Source organism: Ranitomeya variabilis, chromosome 1 (assembly GCF_051348905.1).
Source record: "Ranitomeya variabilis isolate aRanVar5 chromosome 1, aRanVar5.hap1, whole genome shotgun sequence".
NCBI lineage: Eukaryota > Metazoa > Chordata > Amphibia > Anura > Dendrobatidae > Ranitomeya > Ranitomeya variabilis.
In genome coordinates, this window is record NC_135232.1 from 620,388,116 (window position 1) to 620,415,988 (window position 27,873).

Genomic DNA, 27,873 nt, shown 5'->3' on the forward strand with positions numbered 1-27,873 from the left:
CCAAAACACTGCAAACAGGTTGTGGGCTAGATGGCAGGTAATGCTTCAGAGGACAACCCTGTCTAACACACTAACCAGTCTCTCTAGTCAAGAGTCTGGACCACATAATCCTCACCCTGATCCTCCTTCCTCCCACCATGCCGATTCAGACACTCCAAAGAGTTCTATACTTTTCCACTTATGGGTTCTTCTGGCCTGTCACCATGCAAGTTTCAAGAGGGAAATGAGGAGATTGTGTTAATGCCCAAATATATGAGCAACCATGGTCAGAAGAAGCCGACTGTGGTGAACAGCAATTACAGTCTCTAGAGGTGAATGGTGATGAGACACAGTTGCCAACAAGTTAGGTTAAGAGAACAAGTCAGGTGGAGGACCAGAGTGAGGAGACGAGGTGGTGGATGATGACTGACCCAACCTGGCAAAGTGGTATTCAGAGTGAGCACGCAGCGCAGGGGGGTTAATCCACAGTGGCACAACAGGCAGGAAGAGGCAGTGGTACGTACAGAGGGAGAAGGCAGTCAACTGTTCCCCAGGGCACCCGCATTCGGCCAGAACCTAGACCAAGAGTGAAGTGTTCCCCAGACTGGCAATTTTTTACAGAAAGTGTGTAAGATCAGAAAACAGTCATTTGCAACTGGTGCCGTACTAAGATCAGCAGGGGCCTTACCACTACCAGTCTGATCACCACCAGAATACTCAGTCACGTGTCGTCCAAGCACCTGACTAGGTGGGCCAAATGCCTTGGTCCTCAATCAGTGTCTGTGAGTGACCCCACTGACTCTTCCCCTGTGTTACATGCTTGCCAATCCCTTGTCCAGGATGTAGGTGTGAATGCCTCCCACCCTGCACCTGTCGTTGCACATATGCAACCACTATCAGCAACGTCCAAAATAGTACCAGAATTGATTGAGTCCATCCTGTATGTGTCTATGCATCTGAGGCCCTCACCTGCATGCCTTGCAGGGTGTATTGGAGAGCCTCCTTCTAAGTTCTGTTAGCCCTTGCACATAGTGCATTGGCTTTATGAATGTAAAAGTCAGAGCACCTAACAATGATAGCCGAATTTGTATGGGATCCTCCTATTTTTCTTATACAGGGTGTATCAGAGTCCTTCTAATTTTTGCTAGTTCTTGCATTGTCTTCATGGGTTTGGTGGTGTATCACAGTCCTCCTTCATAAATTAAGCAGTAAGCGTCTCACCATGTCACACAAACCACATGCCCAGATAAGGCTAGTTTCACATTTGCGTCTAAATCCACAGCGTTTAAAACGCATCCGCAAGTGGTGGAAAAAACGTATGTAAACACGTTCAAACGCGGCATTTTTTTGATGCATGCGTTGACGCATGCGTTTTAAAAAACACCGCGTTTGTGCGCGTTTACATGCGTTTTTTCCTGCGTTTGCGTTTTTGGTGCGCATGATGAGAAATTTCACAAGAGAAAAATCAAGATAACCAGACACCGCCAATGGGACTACAGAGGGCGTGTGTTATGGAATCTCTATATATAGACCCTAGGGCTACTGAAATTTTTACAGTTTCCTACTGTATCCTGTGTCATGATGGATCTTTGCATGGAGAGCTTTTATTTCAACCTGGATTTCAGCTTCAAGCTGTTTCTTGCCTGTGCTTTCGCTTGGGAGCAAGACAGAAATCACCAAAGATGGAGAAGGAGACAACGTAGGCATTTTTGTAGGCACCCCATTATCGAACTACGTGAGAGCCGTGGAGCCTACCACACGCTCTATGCCGAGCTTAATGCCAACCCGGAGAAATTCCAGGAATACACATGAATGTTGCAAGACTCATTCCTGGATTTGTTGTCTGGTGTCCAAGGAGCCATACGGCGACAGGACACCCAGCTCCGTAAAGCTATTCCACCCGAGGAACGTCTGCTGGTTACATTAAGGTACGTTCAAAATCTAAACTAATGACAGTCCAAATTTAGTGTTTTCTGACATGTATTTTTTGGGTATTTTCCTTTCTTTCTTGAGCGTAATCACACCATAAAAAGAATAGATTGTAATGGTTTTTGTGTTTGTTTTTCAGATTTCTGGCCACCGGAGAGAGTTTATCATCCCTCCACTTCCAATACCGGCTTGGAATATCCGCCCTGTCCGGAATAGTTGCGGACACCTGCCAGGCTTTGTGGAATGTACTCCGGAAAGCGTTTATACCCCTACCCACCTTGGACATGTGGCTAGAAATTGCAGAGAAATTCTGGAGTGTGTGTGATTTCCCCAACTGTTTAGGAGCGGTGGATGGAAAGCACATCCGCATTATCAAACCTGCCAGGACAGGATCGGAGTATTTCAACGACAAAAAATATTTTTCTGTGGTGCTCATGGCAATAGCCGATGCGAACTGTCGCTTCATCGCCTTGGACATTGGAGCTTTTGGCCGTGGCAACAATTCCCAGACTTTCAAGAACTTGGATATGGGCCGCCGTGTGTATGGCAAAAATTTCAATTTTCCCCCACCACAACCTCTTCCCAACACTCAAGGACCACCGATGCCATTTGTTATGGTTGGGGATGAGGCCTATCAGATGTCTGAAAACCTACTGAAGCCCTATTCCAGTCGGGATTTGAACCACACTAGAAGGATCTTTAACTAAAGACTGACCAGGGCCCGAAGAACTGTAGAGTGTACCTTTGGCATTCTGTTCGCTAAATGGCGCATTCTTGCATCAGCCATAAATCTAAAAGTGGAAACAGTCGACGAGGTGGTCAAAGCTTGTGTGGTTCTGCATAATTATATAATGGTTAAGGAGCAACCCCACATTGAACTTGATGAACCAGTTGCACACCCACTGCCCGATTTCCAGCATCACCCGTTGCGGTCAACAGCAGCAGTTGGTCAAATGCGGGACCAATTTTCAGCCTTTTTTGATTCAGATATTGGACGTGTGTCATGGCAGGACAATGTAGTGTAAATGTCCTGTTGTAATTACATCTGTACCAGTTATTTTCTACAATGATAATATTTCTCATTAATAAAATTTGTAATATTTTTCATTAATAAACTTTAGTTTTGGTTGAGTTGACCGTGTCTGCTATCTTTTTCTTCTCCAAACCCATGGTGTCCTAAACTTCCAATATTTGATCTGTATGTAATATCAGTTTTTACAATCCAAAACCAGGAGTGGGTGATAAAAGCAGAAGTGCTAGTTATTATGTTAATATCATAATTTAACTCTAATGGTTCCACTCCTTGTTTTGGGTTACAAATACTGATATACAACACTGGCCACATACTGCTAGTAGTGGCAGCCATGTTGCTTTATTGGTAAGCTTGTTGACGTCATTGCGTCCTGATTCTCTTCTCCTGTATCCATTGGACACAAGATAAAGAGACAATCACTCTATACTAGGGTTGAGCGAAACGGATCGGTCATTTTCATAAGTCGTCGTCTCATGAAACCCGACCCGATCCCTGTGTGGGGTCGGCCATGCGGTACGCGACTTTCGCGCCAAAGTCGCGTTTCAATGACGCTAAAAGTGCCATTTCTCAGCCAATGAAGGTGGACGCAGAGTGTGGGCAGCGTGATGACATAGATCTCAGTCCCCACCATCTTAGAGAAGGGCATTGCAGTGATTGGCTTGCTTTCTGCGGCGTCACAGGGGCTATAAAGGGGCGATCCCGCCGACCGCCATCTTACTGCTGCTGATCTGAGCGTAGGGAGAGGTTGCTGCCGCTTCGTCAGAAGCAGGGATAGTGTTAGGCAGGGTATATTCACCCCCAAACCGCTTGTGCTGTAGCGATTTCCACTGTCCAACACCACCTTTTGTTTGCAGGGACAGTGGAAGCTAGATTTTTTTTCCCTCAGCACTGTAGCTCATTGGGCTGCCCTAGAAGGCTCCCTGATAGCTGCGTTGCTGTGTGTGTACGCCGCTGTGCAAACCAACTGCTTTTTTCAAAGCACAAATCCTGTTGTTCCTTCCTTTCTGCACAGCTATCTTGTTTGTTTGTCCACACTTTTGTGTGCAGCAGTCCTTTTTATAGCTGCCTGCCATACTTTTCTGAGATTACTGCAGGGAGATAAAGATTGGCAAGTCTGCCTCTGTGCCATTGCTGTGTGTGGCATCTGTCTCTCATTGTGTGCCACAGAAAACCAGTGTTTAATACTGGGCCATTTTTTGTTTTAATTCTCCCTGAAAAAATAAATAAATAGTGGGAGATAAAGATTGGCAAGTCTGCCTCTGTGCCATTGCTGTGTGTGGCATCTGTCTCTCATTGTGTGCCACAGAAAACCAGTGTGTAATACTGGGCCATTTTTTTTTTTAATTGGGCCATTTTTTTTTTTAATTCTCCCTGTAAAAAAATAAATAAATAGTGGGAGATAAAGATTGGCAAGTCTGCCTCTGTGCCATTGCTGTGTGTGGCATCTGTCTCTCATTGTGTGCCACAGAAAACCAGTGTGTAATAGTGGGTCATTTTTTTTTTTAATTCTCCCTGTAAAAAAATAAATCAATAGTGGGAGATAAAGATTGGCAAGTCTGCCTCTGTGCCAGTGCTGTGTGTGGCATCTGTCTCTCATTGTGTGCCACAGAAAACCTAGTGTGTAATACTGGGCCATTTTTTTTTTTAATTCTCCCTGTAAAAAAATAAATAAATAGTGGGAGATAAAGATTGGCAAGTCTGCCTCTGTGCCATTGCTGTGTGTGGCATCTGTCTCTCATTGTGTGCCACAGAAAACCTACTGTGTAATACTGGGCCATTTTTTTTTAATTCTCCCTGTAAAAAAATAAATAAATAGTGGGAGATAAAGATTGTCAAGTCTGACTCTGTGCCAGTGCTGTGTGTGGCATCTGTCTCTCATTGTGTGCCACAGAAAACCTAGTGTGTAATACTGGGCCATTTTTTTTTTTTTTTATTCTCCCTGAAAAAAATGCGGTACGCGACTTTCGCGCCAAAGTCGCGTTTCAATGACGCTAAAAGTGCCATTTCTCAGCCAATGAAGGTGGATGCAGAGTGTGGGCAGCGTGATGACATAGATCTCAGTCCCCACCATCTTAGAGAAGGGCATTGCAGTGATTGGCTTGCTTTCTGCGGCGTCACAGGGGCTATAAAGGGGCGATCCCGCCGACCGTCATCTTACTGCTGCTGATCTGAGCGTAGGGAGAGGTTGCTGCCGCTTCGTCAGAAGCAGGGATAGTGTTAGGCAGGGTATATTCACCCCCAAACCGCTTGTGCTGTAGCGATTTCCACTGTCCAACACCACCTTTTGTTTGCAGGGACAGTGGAAGCTAGATTTTTTTTCCCTCAGCACTGTAGCTCATTGGGCTGCCCTAGAAGGCTCCCTGATAGCTGCGTTGCTGTGTGTGTACGCCGCTGTGCAAACCAACTGCTTTTTTCAAAGCACAAATCCTGTTGTTCCTTCCTTTCTGCACAGCTATCTTGTTTGTTTGTCCACACTTTTGTGTGCAGCAGTCCTTTTTATAGCTGCCTGCCATACTTTTCTGAGATTACTGCAGGGAGATAAAGATTGGCAAGTCTGCCTCTGTGCCATTGCTGTGTGTGGCATCTGTCTCTCATTGTGTGCCACAGAAAACCAGTGTGTAATACTGGGCCATTTTTTTTTTTAATTCTCCCTGAAAAAATAAATAAATAGTGGGAGATAAAGATTGGCAAGTCTGCCTCTGTGCCATTGCTGTGTGTGGCATCTGTCTCTCATTGTGTGCCACAGAAAACCAGTGTGTAATACTGGGCCATTTTTTTTTTTAATTGGGCCATTTTTTTTTTAATTCTCCCTGTAAAAAAATAAATAAATAGTGGGAGATAAAGATTGGCAAGTCTGCCTCTGTGCCATTGCTGTGTGTGGCATCTGTCTCTCATTGTGTGCCACAGAAAACCAGTGTGTAATACTGGGCCATTTTTTTTTTTTAATTCTCCCTGTAAAAAAATAAATCAATAGTGGGAGATAAAGATTGGCAAGTCTGCCTCTGTGCCAGTGCTGTGTGTGGCATCTGTCTCTCATTGTGTGCCACAGAAAACCTAGTGTGTAATACTGGGCCATTTTTTTTTTTAATTCTCCCTGTAAAAAAATAAATAAATAGTGGGAGATAAAGATTGGCAAGTCTGCCTCTGTGCCATTGCTGTGTGTGGCATCTGTCTCTCATTGTGTGCCACAGAAAACCTAGTGTGTAATACTGGGCCATTTTTTTTTAATTCTCCCTGTAAAAAAATAAATAAATAGTGGGAGATAAAGATTGGCAAGTCTGACTCTGTGCCAGTGCTGTGTGTGGCATCTGTCTCTCATTGTGTGCCACAGAAAACCTAGTGTGTAATACTGGGCCATTTTTTTTTTTTTTATTCTCCCTGAAAAAAAAAAAAAAATAGTGGGAGATAAAGATTGGCAAGTCTGCCTCTGTGCCAGTGCTGTGTGTGGCATCTGTCTCTCATTGTGTGCCACAGAAAACCTAGTGTGTAATACTGGGCCATTTTTATTTTTTTTAATTCTCCCTGTAAAAAAATAAATAAATAGTGGGAGATAAAGATTGGCAAGTCTGCCTCTGTGCCATTGCTGTATGTGGCATCTGTCTCTCATTGTGTGCCACAGAAAACCTAGTGTGTAATACTGGGCCATTTTTTTTTTTTTTATTCTCCCTGAAAATAATAAATAAATAGTGGGAGATAAAGATTGGCAAGTCTGCCTCTGTGCCAGTGCTGTGTGTGGCATCTGTCTCTCATTGTGTGCCACAGAAAACCTAGTGTGTAATACTGGGCCATTTTTTATTTTATTTTTTATTCTACCTGAAAAAAAAAAATAAATAGTGGGAGATTAAGATTGGCATTTCTGCTTGAGTGTCGGTCCTGTGTGTGCCATCTGTCTCAAATTATTGGGGCACAGAAAACCTAGTGTGTAACATTGGGCCTGGTTTTCCTTTCAGTGTCAGCCACCTATAAAGGTGTATATAAATCCTACAGAAGTTAGAGTTCACCTTATAAGTTGTTTTACAGTAACAAATACCGTTACTTTGGTTACGTTTTGCAAACAATGAGGAAGTCTGGTGGAAGAGGTCGTGGCCGTGGGCGGTCATTGTCAGCTGGTAATGATGGTAGTGGTGGTGGAGCATCAGGTGGTCGTGGTAAAAGCAGTACAGCACCTAAGTCTCGAGTTGTTGAGCCAGGTTCGTTGTCTGGCTACACAAGGCCTCGAACTCCCCCTTTTCTGGGAGTAGAAAAACCGCTTTTAAAGCCGGAGCAGCAAGAACAATTTTTGGCTTTCCTTGCTGACTCAGCCTCTAGCTCTTTTGCCTCCTCTTCTGAAAGTGCAAAATGTAAAAGCAGCACGTCGTTAGTGAATGTTCATGGTCAGGGACAAGTCGCTTCATTGTCTTCTTCACCCAGAACAAGAGAGAAGGATGCGTCAGGAGACACAACGGGTTACTCCATGGAGCTCTTTACACATACAGTTCCTGGGTTAGACAGTGAAACAGTTAACAGGCCATGCCCATTAGAAGTTGAATCGGACATGGAGTGCACTGATGCACAGCCACAGCCAGATTACTATGCTGTTCCTTTGACTCAGACCAGAACATTGCCCTCGCAGTGTACTGAGCCAGAATCAAACCCAGCTGAGACTATGGTGCCCGGTCACGAACGCTATACCACCGGCATACACGTTGACACAGACGAAGTTGCTCACGAGATAGAAGAGGAGGTCATAGATGACCCAGTTGTTGACCCCGATTGGCAGCCATTGGGGGAACAGGGTGCAGGCGGCAGTAGTTCTGAAGTGGAGGAGGAGGAGGAGCCGCAGCAGGCATCAACATCACAACAGGTTCCATCTGCCGGGCCCGTATCTGGCCCAAAACGCGTGGCAAAACCAAAACCAGTTGGAGGACAGCGTGGCCATCCGGTTAAAGAAGCTCAGTCTGCAATGCCTGAAAAGGTATCCGATAGTAGAAAGAGTGCAGTCTGGCATTTTTTTAAACAACATCCAAATGATCAGCGCAAAGTCATCTGTCAAAAATGTTCAACTACCTTAAGCAGAGGTCAGAATCTTAAAAGTCTAAATACAAGTTGCATGCATAGACATTTATCCCCATGCATTTGCAAGCCTGGACTAACTACCAAACGTGCCTAAAGGTTGCAGCACCCTCGGCCAATGAAGCTAGTCAGCAACGCTACATCCCTTCCCTCACTGTAAGCCCACCATTTCCTGCAACACCTGCAGTATCTGTGCAGCTTTTGTCTCCAGGCCAAAGCAGTCAGGGAATCACCAGGTTCGTAGTAGGAAACACTGCATGTAGGGCACCGGCAAGAATACCATCTCCAACCCTCTCTCAGTCTGCCATGTCCACCGGCACCACCGCTAGTTCCACGATCTCCAGCTCTCCAGTTCAGCTCACCCTACATGAGACTCTTGTTAGGGAAAGGAAGTACTCATCCTCGCATCCGCGTACACAGGGTTTGAACGCCCACATTGCTAGACTAATCTCATTAGAGATGATGCCCTACCGGTTAGTTGAAAGCGAAGCTTTCAAAGCGCTGATGGACTACGCTGTACCACGCTACGAGCTACCCAGTCGACACTTCTTCTCTAGAAAAGCCATCCCAGCCCTCCAACAGCATGTTAAAGACCACATTGTCCATGCACTCAGGCAGTCTGTGACTACAAAGGTGCACCTGACAACAGATGCATGGACCAGTAGGCATGGCCAGGGACCTTACGTGTCCATCACGGCACACTGGGTGAATGTGGTGGATGCAGGGTCCACAGGGGACAGCAATATTGGGACAGTTCTGCCTAGCCCACGGTCAAGGAAAGAGTTGGCTGTAGGCGTTCGCCCCCCCTCCTCCTCTTCCTCGTCCTCCTGCAGAAGTGAGAGCTCGTCCACAGACCGCAGTCGCACATCCACTCCATCCGCAGCTGCCACTGTTGCACACCAGGTGTGCCATTATGGGACAGCTAGTGGCAAGCGTCAGCAGGCTGTATTGGCAATGAAGTGTTTGGGCGACAACAGACACACCGCGGAAGTTCTGTCCAAGTTCATGCAGAAAGAAACTCAGTCATGGCTGGGCACTGTACATCTTGAGGCAGGCAAGGTAGTGAGTGATAACGGAAGGAATTTCATGGCTGCCATAGCCCTTTCCCAACTGAAACACATTCCTTGCCTGGCTCACACCTTAAACCTGGTGGTGCAGTGCTTCCTGAAAAGTTATCCGGGGTTACCCGACCTGCTCCTCAAAGTGCGCAGACTTTGCTCGCATATCCGCCGTTCGCCCGTACACTCCAGCCGTATGCAGAACTATCAGCGGTCTTTGAACCTTCCCCAGCATCGCCTAATCATCGACGTTGCAACAAGGTGGAACTTCACACTGCACATGCTTCAGAGACTGTGCGAACAGAGGCGTGCTGTTATGTATTTGTGGGAGGATACACGGGCAGGCAGTTGGATGGCAGACATGGAGTTGTCAGGTGTGCAGTGGTCGAAGCTACAAGACCTGTGTCAAGTCCTTCAGTGTTTTGAGGAATGCACACGGCTGGTTAGTGCAGACAACGCCATAATAAGCATGAGCATCCCTGTTGTGAATTTGCTTTTTGCTCCCTCTAGTGGTTACTAGTTTTTTGACTCTGGTTTTTTCTGTCATTCCTTTTATCCGCACCTGGGTCGTTAGTTAGGGGTGTTGCTATATAAGCTCCCTGGACCTTCAGTTCAATGCCTGGCAACGTAGTTATCAGAGCTAGTCTGCTGTGCTCTTGTCTACTGATCCTGGTTCCAGTTATATCAGCTAAGTCTGCCTTTTGCTTTTTGCTATTTGTTTTGGTTTTGTATTTTTGTCCAGCTTGTTCCAAATCTGTATCCTGACCTTTGCTGGAAGCTCTAGGGGGCTGGTGTTCTCCCCCCGGACCGTTAGACGGTTCGGGGGTTCTTGAATTTCCAGTGTGGATTTTGATAGGGTTTTTGTTGACCATATAAGTTACCTTTCTTTATTCTGCTATCAGTAAGCGGGCCTCTCTGTGCTAGACCTGGTTCATTTCTGTGTTTGTCATTTCCTCTTACCTCACCGTTATTATTTGTGGGGGGCTTCTATCCAGCTTTGGGGTCCCCTTCTCTGGAGGCAAGAGAGGTCTTTTGTTTTCCTCTACTAGGGGTAGCTAGATTCTCCGGCTGGAGCGTGTCATCTAGAATCAACGTAGGAATGATCCCCGGCTACTTCTAGTGTTGGCGTTAGGAGTAGATATATGGTCAACCCAGTTACCACTGCCCTATGAGCTGGATTTTTGTATTCTGCAGACTTCCACGTACCTCTGAGACCCTCGCCATTGGGGTCATAACAGTTTGCCAGGCCAGTATTAAAGGTTTAATGCATTGCAGAAGAGGGATTATAAGAAAGAAGATTCTGAGTTTTTTTTTTTTTTTTTTTTTTTTCTTCTTCCCCTTTACCTCAGAGTGGCTATGCTTGCTGCAGACATGAATGTCCAGACCTTGATTACAAGTGTGGACCAGCTGGCTACTCGTGTGCAGGGCATACAAGACTATGTTATCAGAAATCCTAGGTCAGAACCTAAAATACCGATTCCTGAACTGTTTTCCGGAGACAGGTTTAAGTTTAGGAATTTCATGAATAATTGTAAATTGTTTTTGTCCCTGAGACCCTGTTCATCTGGAGACTCTGCTCAGCAAGTAAAAATTGTTATTTCGTTCTTACGGGGCGACCCTCAGGATTGGGCTTTTTCGCTGGCGCCAGGAGATCCGGCATTGGCTGATATTGATGCGTTTTTTCTGGCGCTCGGTTTACTTTATGAGGAACCCAATCTTGAGATTCAGGCAGAAAAGGCCTTGCTGGCTATGTCTCAGGGGCAGGACGAGGCTGAAGTGTATTGCCAAAAATTTCGGAAGTGGTCCGTGCTGACACATTGGAACGAGTGTGCACTGGCCGCTAATTTTAGAAATGGCCTTTCTGAAGCCATTAAGAATGTTATGGTGGGTTTTCCCATTCCCACAGGTCTGAATGATACTATGGCACTGGCTATTCAAATTGACCGGCGGTTGCGGGAGCGCAAAACCGCAAATTCCCTCATGGTGTTGTCTGAACAGACACCTGATTTAATGCAATGTGATAGAATCCTGACTAGAAATGAGCGGAAAATTCATAGACGCCGGAATGGCTTGTGCTACTACTGTGGTGATTCTACACATGTTATCTCAGCATGCTCTAAACGTATAGCTAAGGTTGTTAGTCCTGTCACCGTTGGTAATTTGCAACCTAAATTTATTCTGTCTGTAACTTTGATTTGCTCACTGTCGTCTTATCCTGTCATGGCGTTTGTAGATTCAGGTGCTGCCCTGAGTCTTATGGATCTGTCATTTGCTAAGCACTGTGGTTTTACTCTTGAACCATTAGAAAATCCTATTCCTCTTAGGGGTATTGATGCTACGCCATTGGCAGCAAATAAACCGCAGTATTGGACACAGGTTACCATGTGCATGACTCCTGAACACCGCGAGGTGATACGTTTCCTGGTTTTACATAAAATGCATGATTTGGTTGTTTTAGGGCTGCCATGGTTACAGACCCATAATCCAGTCCTGGACTGGAAGGCTATGTCAGTCTCAAGTTGGGGCTGTCGGGGTATTCATGGGGATTCCCTGCCTGTGTCTATTGCTTCTTCTACGCCTTTGGAAGTTCCGGAGTATTTGTCTGATTATCAGGATGTCTTCAGTGAGTCTGAGTCCAGTGCACTGCCTCCTCATAGGGACTGTGACTGTGCTATAGATTTGATCCCAGGCAGTAAATTTCCTAAGGGAAGACTGTTTAATCTGTCGGTACCTGAACATACCGCTATGCGTTCATATATCAAGGAGTCTCTGGAGAAAGGACATATTCGTCCGTCTTCTTCCCCTCTTGGTGCGGGATTCTTTTTTGTGGCAAAAAAGGACGGATCTTTGAGACCTTGTATTGATTATCGGCTTTTAAATAAGATCACTGTCAAATTTCAGTATCCTTTACCGCTGTTGTCTGACTTGTTTGCCCGGATTAAAGGTGCCAAGTGGTTCACCAAGATAGACCTTCGTGGTGCGTACAACCTTGTGCGCATTAAGCAAGGTGATGAATGGAAAACCGCATTCAATACGCCCGAAGGTCATTTTGAGTACTTGGTGATGCCTTTTGGGCTCTCCAATGCGCCTTCAGTTTTTCAGTCCTTTATGCATGACATTTTCCGGAAGTATCTGGATAAGTTTTTGATTGTTTATCTGGATGATATTTTGGTTTTTTCTGATAATTGGGATTCGCATGTGGAGCAGGTCAGGTTGGTCTTTAAAATTTTGCGTGAAAATTCTTTGTTTGTCAAGGGCTCAAAGTGTCTCTTTGGTGTACAGAAGGTTCCCTTTTTGGGGTTCATTTTTTCCCCTTCTGCTGTGGAGATGGACCCAGTCAAGGTCCGAGCTATTCTTGATTGGACTCAGCCCTCGTCAGTTAAGAGTCTTCAGAAGTTCTTGGGTTTCGCTAACTTCTACCGTCGTTTTATCGCTAATTTTTCTAGCGTTGTGAAACCTTTGACGGATATGACCAAGAAGGGCTCCGATGTAGCTAACTGGGCTCCTGCTGCCGTGGAGGCTTTCCAGGAGTTGAAACGCCGGTTTACTTCGGCGCCTGTTTTGTGCCAGCCCGATGTCTCACTTCCCTTTCAGGTTGAGGTGGATGCTTCAGAGATTGGAGCAGGGGCCGTTTTGTCGCAGAGAGGCCCTGGTTGCTCTGTTATGAAACCTTGTGCCTTTTTCTCTAGGAAGTTTTCGCCTGCCGAGCGAAATTATGATGTGGGCAATCGGGAGTTGTTGGCCATGAAATGGGCATTTGAGGAGTGGCGTCATTGGCTCGAGGGTGCTAAGCATCGTGTGGTGGTCTTGACTGATCACAAAAATCTGATGTATCTCGAGTCTGCTAAACGCCTTAATCCGAGACAGGCCCGCTGGTCATTGTTTTTCTCCCGCTTTGATTTTGTTGTCTCGTATTTACCAGGTTCAAAGAATGTGAAGGCCGATGCTCTTTCTAGGAGCTTTGTGCCTGATGCTCCTGGAGTCGCTGATCCTGTTGGTATTCTTAAAGATGGAGTTATCTTGTCAGCTATTTCTCCGGATCTGCGACGTGTGTTGCAGAGATTTCAGGCTGATAGGCCTGAGTCTTGTCCACCTGACAGATTGTTTGTCCCGGATAAGTGGACCAGCAGAGTCATTTCCGAGGTTCATTCCTCGGTGTTGGCAGGTCACCCGGGAATTTTTGGCACCAGAGATCTGGTGGCCAGGTCCTTTTGGTGGCCTTCCTTGTCAAGGGATGTGCGGTCATTTGTGCAGTCCTGTGGGACTTGTGCTCGAGCTAAGCCTTGCTGTTCTCGTGCCAGCGGTTTGCTCTTGCCCTTGCCTGTCCCGAAGAGACCTTGGACACATATCTCCATGGATTTCATTTCTGATCTTCCGCTATCTCAGGGCATGTCCGTTATCTGGGTGATATGTGATCGCTTCTCAAAGATGGTCCATTTGGTTCCTTTGCCTAAGCTGCCTTCCTCTTCCGATCTGGTTCCTGTGTTTTTCCAGAACGTGGTTCGTTTGCACGGCATCCCTGAGAATATTGTGTCAGACAGAGGATCCCAGTTCGTTTCCAGGTTCTGGCGATCCTTTTGTAGTAGGATGGGCATTGATTTGTCGTTTTCATCTGCTTTCCATCCTCAGACTAATGGACAGACGGAGCGAACCAATCAGACTTTGGAGGCTTATTTGAGGTGTTTTGTCTCTGCTGATCAGGACGATTGGGTGACATTCTTGCCGTTGGCTGAGTTTGCCCTTAATAATCGGGCTAGTTCCGCCACCTTGGTTTCGCCTTTTTTCTGCAACTCTGGTTTCCATCCTCGCTTTTCTTCGGGTCATGTGGAGCCTTCTGACTGTCCTGGGGTGGATTCTGTGGTGGATAGGTTGCAGCGGATCTGGAATCATGTGGTGGACAACTTGAAGTTGTCACAGGAGAAGGCTCAGCGCTTTGCCAACCGCCGCCGCGGTGTGGGTTCCCGACTACGCGTTGGGGATTTGGTATGGCTTTCTTCCCGCTTTGTTCCTATGAAGGTCTCCTCTCCCAAATTTAAACCTCGTTTTATTGGGCCTTACAAGATATTGGAAATCCTTAATCCTGTATCTTTTCGTCTGGATCTTCCTGTGTCGTTTGCTATTCACAATGTATTTCATAGGTCCTTGTTGCGGCGGTACATTGTGCCTGTAGTTCCTTCTGCTGAGCCTCCTGCTCCGGTGTTGGTTGAGGGCGAGTTGGAGTACGTGGTGGAGAAGATCTTGGATTCTCGCCTCTCCAGGCGGAGGCTTCAGTACCTGGTCAAGTGGAAGGGCTATGGTCAGGAGGATAATTCCTGGGTGGTCGCCTCTGATGTTCATGCGGCCGATTTAGTTCGTGCCTTTCATGCCGCTCATCCTGATCGCCCTGGTGGTCGTGGTGAGGGTTCGGTGACCCCTCACTAAGGGGGGGGTACTGTTGTGAATTTGCTTTTTGCTCCCTCTAGTGGTTACTAGTTTTTTGACTCTGGTTTTTTCTGTCATTCCTTTTATCCGCACCTGGGTCGTTAGTTAGGGGTGTTGCTATATAAGCTCCCTGGACCTTCAGTTCAATGCCTGGCAACGTAGTTATCAGAGCTAGTCTGCTGTGCTCTTGTCTACTGATCCTGGTTCCAGTTATATCAGCTAAGTCTGCCTTTTGCTTTTTGCTATTTGTTTTGGTTTTGTATTTTTGTCCAGCTTGTTCCAAATCTGTATCCTGACCTTTGCTGGAAGCTCTAGGGGGCTGGTGTTCTCCCCCCGGACCGTTAGACGGTTCGGGGGTTCTTGAATTTCCAGTGTGGATTTTGATAGGGTTTTTGTTGACCATATAAGTTACCTTTCTTTATTCTGCTATCAGTAAGCGGGCCTCTCTGTGCTAGACCTGGTTCATTTCTGTGTTTGTCATTTCCTCTTACCTCACCGTTATTATTTGTGGGGGGCTTCTATCCAGCTTTGGGGTCCCCTTCTCTGGAGGCAAGAGAGGTCTTTTGTTTTCCTCTACTAGGGGTAGCTAGATTCTCCGGCTGGAGCGTGTCATCTAGAATCAACGTAGGAATGATCCCCGGCTACTTCTAGTGTTGGCGTTAGGAGTAGATATATGGTCAACCCAGTTACCACTGCCCTATGAGCTGGATTTTTGTATTCTGCAGACTTCCACGTACCTCTGAGACCCTCGCCATTGGGGTCATAACACATCCCCCTAATGCGTCTGCTGATGCAAAGTTTGACGCACATAAAGGAGCAGGTGTCTGCAGCCGAGGAAGAGGAAAGACTTGATGACAGTCAGCCATTGTCTGGTCAGGGCCATGTAGAGGACGCGGTAGGCATTTTTGGAGGCACCCCATTATCGAACTACGTGAGAGCCGTGGAGCCTACCGCACACTCTATGCCGAGCTTAATGCCAACCCGGAGAAATTCCAGGAATACACATGAATGTCGCAAGACTCATTCCTGGATTTGTTGTCTGGTGTCCAAGGAGCCATACGGCGACAGGACACCCAGCTCCGTAATGCTATTCCACCCGAGGAACGTCTGCTGGTTACATTAAGGTACGTTCAAAATCTAAACTAATGACAGTCCAAATTTAGTGTTTTCTGACATGTATTTTTTGGGTATTTTCCTTTCTTTCTTGAGCGTAATCACACCATAAAAAGAATAGATTGTAATGGTTTTTGTGTTTGTTTTTCAGATTTCTGGCCACCGGGGAGAGTTTATCATCCCTCCACTTCCAATACCGGCTTGGAATATCCGCCCTGTCCGGAATAGTTGCGGACATCTGCCGGGCTTTGTGGAATGTACTCCGGGAAGAGTTTATACCCCTACCCACCTTGGACATGTGGCTAGAAATTGCAGAGAAATTCTGGAGTGTGTGTGATTTCCCCAACTGTTTAGGAGCGGTGGATGGAAAGCACATCCGCATTATCAAACCTGCCAGAACAGGATCGGAGTATTTCAACTACAAAAAATATTTTTCTGTGGTGCTCATGGCAATAGCCGATGCGAACTGTCCCTTCATCGCCGTGGACATTGGAGCTTTTGGCCGTGGCAACAATTCCCAGACTTTCAAGAACTCGGATTTGGGCCGCCGTGTGTATGGCAAACATTTCAATTTTCCCCCACCACAACCTCTTCCCAACACTCAAGGACCACCGATGCCATTTGTTATGGTTGGGGATGAGGCCTATCAGATGTCTGAAAACCTACTGAAGCCCTATTCCAGTCGGGATTTGAACCACACTAGAAGGATCTTTAACTAAAGACTGACCAGGGCCCGAAGAACTGTAGAGTGTACCTTTGGCATTCTGGTCGCTAAATGGCGCATTCTTGCATCAGCCATAAATCTAAAAGTGGAAACAGTCGACGAGGTGGTCAAAGCTTGTGTGGTTCTGCATAATTATATAATGGTTAAGGAGCAACCCCACATTGAACTTGATGAACCAGTTGCACACCCACTGCCCGATTTCCAGCATCACCCGTTGCGGTCAACAGCAGCAGTTGGTCAAATGCGGGACCAATTTTCAGCCTTTTTTGATTCAGATATTGGACGTGTGTCATGGCAGGACAATGTAGTGTAAATGTCCTGTTGTATTTACATCTGTACCAGTTATTTTCTACAATGATAATATTTCTCATTAATAAAATTTGTAATATTTGTCATTAATAAACTTTAGTTTTGGTTGAGTTGACCGTGTCTGCTATCTTTTTCTTCTCCAAACCCATGGTGTCCTAAACTTCCAATATTTGATCTGTATGTAATATCAGTTTTTATAATCCAAAACCAGGAGTGGGTGATAAAAGCAGAAGTGCTAGTTATTATGTTAATATCATAATTTAACTCTAATGGTTCCACTCCTTGTTTTGGGTTACAAATACTGATATACAACACTGGCCACATACTGCTAGTAGTGGCAGCCATGTTGCTTTATTGGTAAGCTTGTTGACGTCATTGCGTCCTGATTCTCTTCTCCTGTATCCATTGGACACAAGATGAAGAGACAATCACTCTATACTAGGGTTGAGCGAAACGGATCGGTCATTTTCATAAGTCGCCGACTTTTGGCAAAGTCGCCGTCTCATGAAACCCGACCCGATCCCTGTGTGGGGTCGGCCATGCGGTACACGACTTTCGCGCCAAAGTCGCGTTTCAATGACGCTAAAAGCGCCATTTCTCAGCCAATGAAGGTGGACGCAGAGTGTGGGCAGCGTGATGACATAGATCTCAGTCCCCACCATCTTAGAGAAGGGCATTGCAGTGATTGGCTTGCTTTCTGCGGCGTCACAGGGGCTATAAAGGGGCGTTCCCGCCAACCGCCATCTTACTGCTGCTGATCTGAGCGTAGGGAGAGGTTGCTGCCGCTTCGTCAGAAGCAGGGATAGTGTTAGGCAGGGTATATTCACCCCCAAACCGCTTGTGCTGTAGCGATTTCCACTGTCCAAAACCACCTTTTGTTTGCAGGGACAGTGTAAGCTAGATTTTTTTTTCCTCAGCGCTGTAGCTCATTGGGCTGCCCTAGAAGGCTCCCTGATAGCTGCGTTGCTGTGTGTGTATGCCGCTGTGCAAACCAACTGCTTTTTTCAAAGCACAAATCCTGTTCTTCCTTCCTTTCTGCACAGCTATCTTGTTTGTTTGTCCACACTTTTGTGTGCAGCAGTCCTTTTTATAGCTGCCTGCCATACTTTTCTGAGATTACTGCAGGGAGATAAAGATTGGCAATTCTGCCTCTGTGCCATTGCTGTGTGTGGCATCTATCTCTCATTGTGTGCCACAGAAAACCAGTGTGTAATACTGGGCAATTTTTTTTTTTTTTTAATTCTCCCTGAAAAAAAATAAATAAATAGTGGGAGATAAAGATTGGCAAGTCTGCCTCTGTGCCATTGCTGTGTATGGCATCTGTCTCTCATTGTGTGCCACAGAAAACCAGTGTGTAATACTGGGCCATTTTTTTTTTAAATTCTCCCTGAAAAAAAAAAATAAATAGTGGGAGATAAAGATTGGAAAGTCTGCCTCTGTGCCATTGCTGTGTGTGGCATCTGTCTCTCATTGAGTGCCACAGAAAACCTAGTGTGTAATACTGGGCCATTTTTTTTTTTCTCCCTGAAAAAAAAAATAAATAGTGGGAGATAAAGATTGGCAAGTCTGCCTCTGTGCCAGTGCTGTGTGTGGCATCTGTCTCTCATTGTGTGCCACAGAAAACCTAGTGTGTAATACTGGGCCATTTTTTTTTTTAATTCTCCCTGAAACAAAAAATTAATAGTGGGAGATAAAGATTGGCAAGTCTGCCTCTGTGCCAGTGCTGTGTGTGGCATCTGTCTCTCATTGTGTGCCACAGAAAACCTAGTGTGTAATACTGGGCCATTTTTTATTTTTTTTATTCTCCCTGAAAAAAATAAATAAATAGTGGGAGATAAAGATTGGCAAGTCTGCTTCTGTGCCATTGCTGTGTGTGGCATCTGTCTCTCATTGTGTGCCACAGAAAACCAGTGTGTAATACTGGGCCATTTTTTTTTTTGTAAATTCTCCCTGAAAAAAAATAAATAGATAGTGGGAGATAAAGATTGGCAAGTCTGCCTCTGTGTGATTGCTGTGTGTGGCATCTGTCTCTCATTGTGTGCCACAGAAAACCTAGAGTGTAATACTGGGCCATTTTTTTTTTATTCTCCCTGTAAAAAAATAAATAAATAGTGGGAGATAAAGATTAGCAAGTCTGCCTCTGTGCCATTGCTGTGTGTGGCATCTGTCTCTCATTGTGTGCCACAGAAAACCAGTGTGTAATACTGGGCCATTTTTTTTTTAAATTCTCCCTGTAAAAAAATAAAGAAATAGTGGGAGATAAAGATTGGCAAGTCTGCCTCTGTGCCAGTCCTGTGTGTGGCATCTGTCTCTCATTGTGTGCCACAGAAAACCTAGTGTGTAATACTGGGCCATTTTTTTTTTAATTCTCCCTGTAAAAAAATAAATAAATAGTGGGAGATAAAGATTGGCAAGTCTGCCTCTGTGCCATTGCTGTGTGTGGCATCTGTCTCTCATTGTGTGCCACAGAAAACCTAGTGTGTAATACTGGGCCATTTTTTTTTAATTCTCCCTGTAAAAAAATAAATAAATAGTGGGAGATAAAGATTGGCAAGTCTGACTCTGTGCCAGTGCTGTGTGTGGCATCTGTCTCTCATTGTGTGCCACAGAAAACCTAGTGTGTAATACTGGGCCATTTTTTTTTTTTTTTTTATTCTCCCTGAAAAAAAAAATAAATAGTGGGAGATAAAGATTGGCAAGTCTGCCTCTGTGCCAGTGCTGTGTGTGGCATCTGTCTCTCATTGTGTGCCACAGAAAATCTAGTGTGTAATACAGGGCCAATTTTTTTTTTTTTATTCTCCCTGAAAAAAAAAAATAAATAGTGGGAGATAAAGATTAGCAAGTCTGCCTCTGTGCCAGTGCTGTGTGTGGCATCTGTCTCTCATTGTGTGCCACAGAAAACCTAGTGTGTAATACTGGGCCATTTTTTATTTTATTTTTTATTCTCCCTGAAAAAAATAAATAAATAGTGGGAGATTAAGATTGGCGTTTCTGCTTGAGTGCCGGTCCTGTGTGTGCCATCTGTCTCAAATTATTGGGGCACAGAAAACCTAGTGTGTCATACTGTTAATTTTTTTTTTTTTTAATTCTCCCAGAAAACAAAAAATAGTGGAAGATTAAGATTGGCATTTCTGCTTGAGTGCCGGTCGTGTGTGTGCCATCTGTCTCAAATTATTGGGGCACAGAAAACCTAGTGTGTAACATTGGGCCTGGTTTTCCTTTCAGTGTCAGCCACCTATAAAGGTGTATATAAATCCTACAGAAGTTAGAGTTCACCTTATAAGTTGTTTTACAGTAACAAATACCGTTACTTTGGTTACATTTTGCAAACAATGAGGAAGTCTGGTGGAAGAGGTCATGGCCGTGGGCGGTCATTGTTAGCTGGTAGCTGGTAATGATGGTAGTGGTGGTGGAGCATCAGGTGGTCGTGGTAAAAGCAGTACAGCACCTAAGTCTCGAGTTGTTGAGCCAGGTTCGTCGTCTGGCTACACAAGGCCTCGAACTCCCCCTTTTCTGGTAGTAGGAAAACCGCTTTTAAAGCCGGAGCAGCAAGAACAATTTTTGGCTTTCCTTGCTGACTCAGCCTCTAGCTCTTTTGCCTCCTCTTCTGAAAGTGCAAAATGTAAAAGCAGCGCGTCATTAGTGAATGTTCACGGTCAGGTACAAGTCGCTTCCTTGTCTTCTTCACCCAGAACAAGAGAGAAGGATGCGTCAGGAGACACATTGGGTTACTCCATGGAGCCCTTTACACATACAGTTCCTGGGTTAGACAGTGAAACAGTTAACAGGCCATGCCCATTAGAAGTTGAATCGGACATGGAGTGCACTGATGCACAGCCACAGCCAGATTACTATGCTGTTCCTTTGACTCAGACCAGAACATTGCCCTCGCAGTGTACTGAGCCAGAATCAAACCCAGCTGAGACTATGGTGCCCGGTCACGAACGCTATACCACCGGCTTACACGGTGACACAGACGAAGTTGCACACGAGATAGAAGAGGAGGTCATAGATGACCCAGTTGTTGACCCCGATTGGCAGCCATTGGGGGAACAGGGTGCAGGCGGCAGTAGTTCTGAAGTGGAAGAGGAGGAGGAGCCGCAGCAGGCATCAACATCACAACAGGTTCCATCTGCCGGGCCCGTATCTGGCCAAAAACGCGTGGCAAAACCAAAACCAGTTGGAGGACAGCGTGGCCATCCGGTTAAAGAAGCTCAGTCTGCAATGCCTGAAAAGGTATCTGATAGTAGAAAGAGTGCAGTCTGGCATTTTTTTAAACAACATCCAAATGATCAGCGCAAAGTCATCTGTCAAAAATGTTCAACTACCTTAAGCAGAGGTCAGAATCTTAAAAGTCTAAATACAAGTTGCATGCATAGACATTTATCCACCATGCATTTGCAAGCCTGGACTAACTACCAAACGTGCCTAAAGGTTGCAGCACCCTCGGCCAATGAAGCTAGTCAGCAACGCTACATCCCTTCCCTCACTGTAAGCCCACCATTTCCCGCAACACCTGCAGTATCTGTGCAGCTTTTGTCTCCAGGCCAAAGCAGTCAGGGAATCACCAGGTTCGTAGTAGGAAACACTGCATGTAGGGCACCGGCAAGAATACCATCTCCAACCCTCTCTCAGTCTGCCATGTCCACCGGCACCACCGCTAGTTCCACGATCTCCAGCTCTCCAGTTCAGCTCACCCTACATGAGACTCTTGATAGGAAAAGGAAGTACTCATCCTCGCATCTGCGTACACAGGGTTTGAACGCCCACATTGCTAGACTAATCTCATTAGAGATGATGCCCTACCGGTTAGTTGAAAGCGAAGCTTTCAAAGCGCTGATGGACTACGCTGTACCACGCTACGAGCTACCCAGTCGACACTTCTTCTCTAGAAAAGCCATCCCAGCCCTCCAACAGCATGTTAAAGACCGCATTGTCCATGCACTCAGGCAGTCTGTGACTACAAAGGTGCACCTGACAACAGATGCATGGACCAGTAGGCATGGCCAGGGACCTTACGTGTCCATCACGGCACACTGGGTGAATGTGGTGGATGCAGGGTCCACAGGGGACAGCAATATTGGGACAGTTCTGCCTAGCCCACGGTCAAGGAAAGAGTTGGCTGTAGGCGTTCGCCCCCCCTCCTCCTCTTCCTCGTCCTCCTGCAGAAGCGAGAGCTCATCCACAGACCGCAGTCGCACATCCACTCCATCTGCAGCTGCCACTGTTGCACACCAGGTGTGCCATTATGGGACAGCTAGTGGCAAGCGTCAGCAGGCTGTATTGGCAATGAAGTGTTTGGGCGACAACAGACACACTGCCGAAGTTCTGTCCGAGTTCTTGCAGAAAGAAACTCAGTCATGGCTGGGCACTGTACATCTTGAGGCAGGCAAGGTAGTGAATGATAACGGAAGGAATTTCATGGCTGCCATAGCCCTTTCCCAACTGAAACACATTCCTTGCCTGGCTCACACCTTAAACCTGGTGGTGCAGTGCTTCCTGAAAAGTTATCCGGGGTTACCCGACCTGCTCCTCAAAGTGCGCAGACTTTGCTCGCATATCCGCCGTTCGCCCGTACACTCCAGCCGTATGCAGAACTATCAGCGGTCTTTGAACCTTCCCCAGCATCGCCTAATCATCGACGTTGCAACAAGGTGGAACTTCACACTGCACATGCTTCAGAGACTGTGCGAACAGAGGCGTGCTGTTATGTATTTGTGGGAGGATACACGGGCAGGCAGTTGGATGGCAGACATGGAGTTGTCAGGTGTGCAGTGGTCGAAGCTACAAGACCTGTGTCAAGTCCTTCAGTGTTTTGAGGAATGCACACGGCTGGTTAGTGCAGACAACGCCATAATAAGCATGAGCATCCCCCTAATGCGTCTGCTGATGCAAAGTTTGACGCACATAAAGGTGCAGGCGTATGCAGCCGAGGAAGAGGAAAGCCTTGATGACAGTCAGCCATTGTCTGGTCAGGGCCGTGTAGAGGACGCGGTAGCGGGCGAAGAGGATGAGGAGGACGAGGAGGATGATGGGGATGAGTACTTTTTTAATGAGGAAGCTTCTCCTGGGCCAACAGAAATTAGTGGCATTGCAAAGCCGGGTTCTGGTTTTTTAAGGGAGACAAGTGACGTAGATTTGCCTGTAACTGCCCCTCAAACCAGCACAACCGCAGATTTGACAACTGGAACTTTGGCCCACATAGCGGATTATGCCTTACGTATCCTCAAAAGGGACCCACGCATTATTAAAATGATGACCGATGACGATTACTGGTTGGCCTGCATCCTTGACCCTCGCTATAAAGGCAAATTGCAAAATATTATGCCACATGAGAACCTCGAACAAATATTAGCAACCAAACAAGCAACTCTTGTAGACCGTTTGATTCAGGCATTCCCAGCACACAGCGCCGGTGATGGTTCTCACACGAGCTGCAGGGGGCTACAGGGCAGAGGTGTTAGAGGTGCACAAATCAGAAGTGGCGTTGGACAGAGGGGTTTTCTGACCAGGTTGTGGAGTGATTTCGCAATGACCGCAGACAGGACAGGTACTGCAGCATCTATTCAAAGTGACAGGAGACAACATTTGTCCAGTATGGTTACTAACTATTTTTCATCCCTTATCGATGTTCTCCTTCAACCGTCATTCCCATTTGATTACTGGGCATCCAAATTAGACACCTGGCCTGAAGGGGCAGAATATGCATTGCAGGAGCTTGCTTGCCCAGCAGCTAGTGTGCTATCAGAAAGAGTATTCAGTGCTGCTGGTTCAATATTAACCGAAAAAAGGACTCGTCTGGCTACCCAAAATGTGGATGATCTAACCTTCATTAAAATTAACCACTCCTGGATTTCAAATTATTTTGCCCCACCTTTCCCGGCTGATACCTAGCTTTCCTATAAAAAGGTCTTGCTTGTGGACTGGTCTTACTGAGTGTTCCAATCTCTTAATTTGCAGCAGCTGTTTGTCCAGCATACAACATGTTTACACCTCCCTCAATGGGAAAACTCCCCCCACGGGGCCGTGGTCTTGCCACTTGGCGCAAGCACCCGTTAGAGTGCCGTTTGTCTGAAGAGGTGGGTGTGCCCGCATTTGGTCAATGGCACTGCCACTGGGTCCCTCATAGTACAATAAAGTGTCTCTGGCGGTGGTGGCGCGCACCCAACGTCAGACACACCGTTGTAACATGAGGGGCCCTGGGACGGTACCGCCGGCCACAAGAGAGTTCACTCCCCCCCAGCTCAAACTGTGCTCTACCACGTGCAAAATTATCTCTCACAGCTCCACCAATGTTTAGTCTATGAGCTGACATCATTCAATGCCTGGCACTGACAATGCCAATTTGTTGACATCTATGATGCTAGTTAAAGTAGTCTGGGTCAGTGTCCTATATTGACACCAGTAAATACTTACTGCCAAATTACTATGTCAGAAACTCAGCAGATGAGCCCACCCCTGTACCTAAGTATGCCACACTTTTTTTTGTTTTGCGAGACATTAACATCTATTTATTTTTTGTGAGTACTAACTGTGTCAGACACTCCTTGCAATCGTCCTCCGCTGACCACACCAATGCTGCCTGTGTACCCATGTAACCTATTTAAAACTGCATAGAGCCTATTTTTATTTATTTTAGGCCTAGTAAGCCTGTCTGCGGTCCCAACTTGCAATCCTCCTCCACTGACCACAACAATGCTGCCTGTGTACCCCTGCGAGATAACTCTAAGTGCCTTGAGCCTATTTTTATTTATTTTAGGCCTAGTAAGCCTGTCTGCGGTCCCTCCTTGCAATCCTCCTCCATTGACCACAACAATGCTGCCTGTGTACCCCTGCGAGATAACTCTAAGTGCCTTGAGCCTATTTTTATTTATTTTAGGCCTAGTAAGCCTGTCTGCGGTCCCTCCTTGCAATCCTCCTCCACTGACCACAACAATGCTGCCTGTGTACCCATGTAACCTATTTAAAACTGCATTGAGCCTATTTTTATTTATTTTAGGCCTAGTAAGCCTGTCTGCTGTCCCTCCTTGCAATCCTCCTCCACTGACCACAACAATGCTGCCTGTGTACCCATGTAACCTATTTAAAACTGCACTGAGCCTATTTTTATTTATTTTAGGCCTAGTAAGCCTGTTTGCGGTCCCTCCTTGCAATCCTCCTCCACTGACCACAACAATGCTGCCTGTGTACCCATGTAACCTATTTAAAACTGCATAGAGCCTATTTTTATTTATTTTAGGCCTAGTAAGCCTGTCTGCGGTCCCTCCTTGCAATCCTCCTCCACTGACCACAACAATGCTGCCTGTGTACCCATGTAACCTATTTAAAACTGCATAGAGCCTATTTTTATTTATTTTAGGCCTAGTAAGCCTCCTGTCTGCAGTCCCTCCTTGCAATCCTCCTCCACTGACCACAACAATGCTGCCTGTGTACCCATGTAACCTATTTAAAACTGCATAGAGCCTATTTTTATTTTAGGCCTAGTAAGCGTGTCTGAGGTCCCTCCTTGCAATCCTCCTCCACTGACCACAACAATGCTGTCTGTGTACCCCTGCGAGATAACTCTAAGTGCCTTGAGCCTATTTTTATTTATTTTAGGCCTAGTAAGCCTGTCTGCGGTCCCTCCTTGCAATCCTCCTCCACTGACCACAACAATGCTGCCTGTGTACCCCTGCGAGATAACTCTAAGTGCCTTGAGCCTATTTTTATTTATTTTAGGCCTAGTAAGCCTGTCTGTGGTCCCTCCTTGCAATCCTCCTCCACTGACCACAACAATGCTGCCTGTGTACCCCTGCGAGATAACTCTAAGTGCCTTGAGCCTATTTTTATTTATTTTAGGCCTAGTAAGCCTGTCTGCGGTCCCTCCTTGCAATCCTCCTCCACGGACCACAAAAATGCTGCCTGTGTACCCCTGCGAGATAACTCTAAGTGCCTTGAGCCTATTTTTATTTATTTTAGGCCTAGTAAGCCTGTCTGCAGTCCCTCCTTGCAATCCTCCTCCACTGACCACAACAATGCTGCCTGTGTACCCCTGCGAGATAACTCTAAGTGCCTTGAGCCTATTTTTATTTATTTAGGCCTAGTAAGCCTGTCTGCGGTCCCTCCTTGCAATCCTCCTCCACTGACCACAACAATGCTGCCTGTGTACCCATGTAACCTATTTAAAACTGCATTGAGCCTATTTTTATTTATTTTAGGCCTAGTAAGCCTGTCTGCTGTCCCTCCTTGCAATCCTCCTCCACTGACCACAACAATGCTGCCTGTGTACCCATGTAACCTATTTAAAACTGCACTGAGCCTATTTTTATTTATTTTAGGCCTAGTAAGCCTGTCTGCGGTCCCTCCTTGCAATCCTCCTCCACTGACCACAACAATGCTGCCTGTGTACCCATGTAACCTATTTAAAACTGCACAGAGCCTATTTTTATTTATTTTAGGCCTAGTAAGCCTGTCTGCGGTCCCTCCTTGCAATCCTCCTCCACTGACCACAACAATGCTGCCTGTGTACCCATGTAACCTATTTAAAACTGCATAGAGCCTATTTTTATTTATTTTAGGCCTAGTAAGCCTCCTGTCTGCAGTCCCTCCTTGCAATCCTCCTCCACTGACCACAACAATGCTGCCTGTGTACCCATGTAACCTATTTAAAACTGCATAGAGCCTATTTTTATTTTAGGCCTAGTAAGCGTGTCTGAGGTCCCTCCTTGCAATCCTCCTCCACTAACCACAACAATGCTGTCTGTGTACCCCTGCGAGATAACTCTAAGTGCCTTGAGCCTATTTTTATTTATTTTAGGCCTAGTAAGCCTGTCTGCGGTCCCTCCTTGCAATCCTCCTCCACTGACCACAACAATGCTGCCTGTGTACCCCTGCGAGATAACTCTAAGTGCCTTGAGCCTATTTTTATTTATTGTAGGCCTAGTAAGCCTGTCTGTGGTCCCTCCTTGCAATCCTCCTCCACTGACCACAACAATGCTGCCTGTGTACCCCTGCGAGATAACTCTAAGTGCCTTGAGCCTATTTTTATTTATTTTAGGCCTAGTAAGCCTGTCTGCGATCCCTCCTTGCAATCCTCCTCCACTGACCACAACAATGCTGCCTGTGTACCCATGTAACCTATTTAAAACTGCATTGAGCCTATTTTTATTTATTTTAAGCCTAGTAAGCCTGTCTGCTGTCCCTCCTTGCAATCCTCCTCCACTGACCACAACAATGCTGCCTGTGTACCCATGTAACCTATTTAAAACTGCACTGAGCCTATTTTTATTTATTTTAGGCCTAGTAAGCCTGTCTGCGATCCCTCCTTGCAATCCTCCTCCACTGACCACAACAATGCTGCCTGTGTACCCATGCAACCTATTTAAAACTGCATAGAGCCTATTTTTATTTATTTTAGGCCTAGTAAGCCTGTCTGCGGTCCCTCCTTGCAATCCTCCTCCACTGACCACAACAATGCTGCCTGTGTACCCATGTAACCTATTTAAAACTGCATAGAGCCTATTTTTATTTATTTTAGGCCTAGTAAGCCTCCTGTCTGCGGTCCCTCCTTGCAATCCTCCTCCACTGACCACAACAATGCTGCCTGTGTACCCATGCAACCTATTTAAAACTGCATAGAGCCTATTTTTATTTATTTTAGGCCTAGTAAGCCTGTCTGCGGTCCCTCCTTGCAATCCTCCTCCACTGACCACAACAATGCTGCCTGTGTACCCATGTAACCTATTTAAAACTGCATTGAGCCTATTTTTATTTATTTTAGGCCTAGTAAGCCTGTCTGCTGTCCCTCCTTGCAATCCTCCTCCACTGACCACAACAATGCTGCCTGTGTACCCATGTAACCTATTTAAAACTGCACTGAGCCTATTTTTATTTATTTTAGGCCTAGTAAGCCTGTCTGCGGTCCCTCCTTGCAATCCTCCTCCACTGACCACAACAATGCTGCCTGTGTACCCATGCAACCTATTTAAAACTGCATAGAGCCTATTTTTATTTATTTTAGGCCTAGTAAGCCTGTCTGCGGTCCCTCCTTGCAATCCTCCTCCACTGACCACAACAATGCTGCCTGTGTACCCATGTAACCTATTTAAAACTGCATAGAGCCTATTTTTATTTATTTTAGGCCTAGTAAGCCTCCTGTCTGCGGTCCCTCCTTGCAATCCTCCTCCACTGACCACAACAATGCTGCCTGTGTACCCATGTAACCTATTTAAAACTGCATAGAGCCTATTTTTATTTTAGGCCTAGTAAGCGTGTCT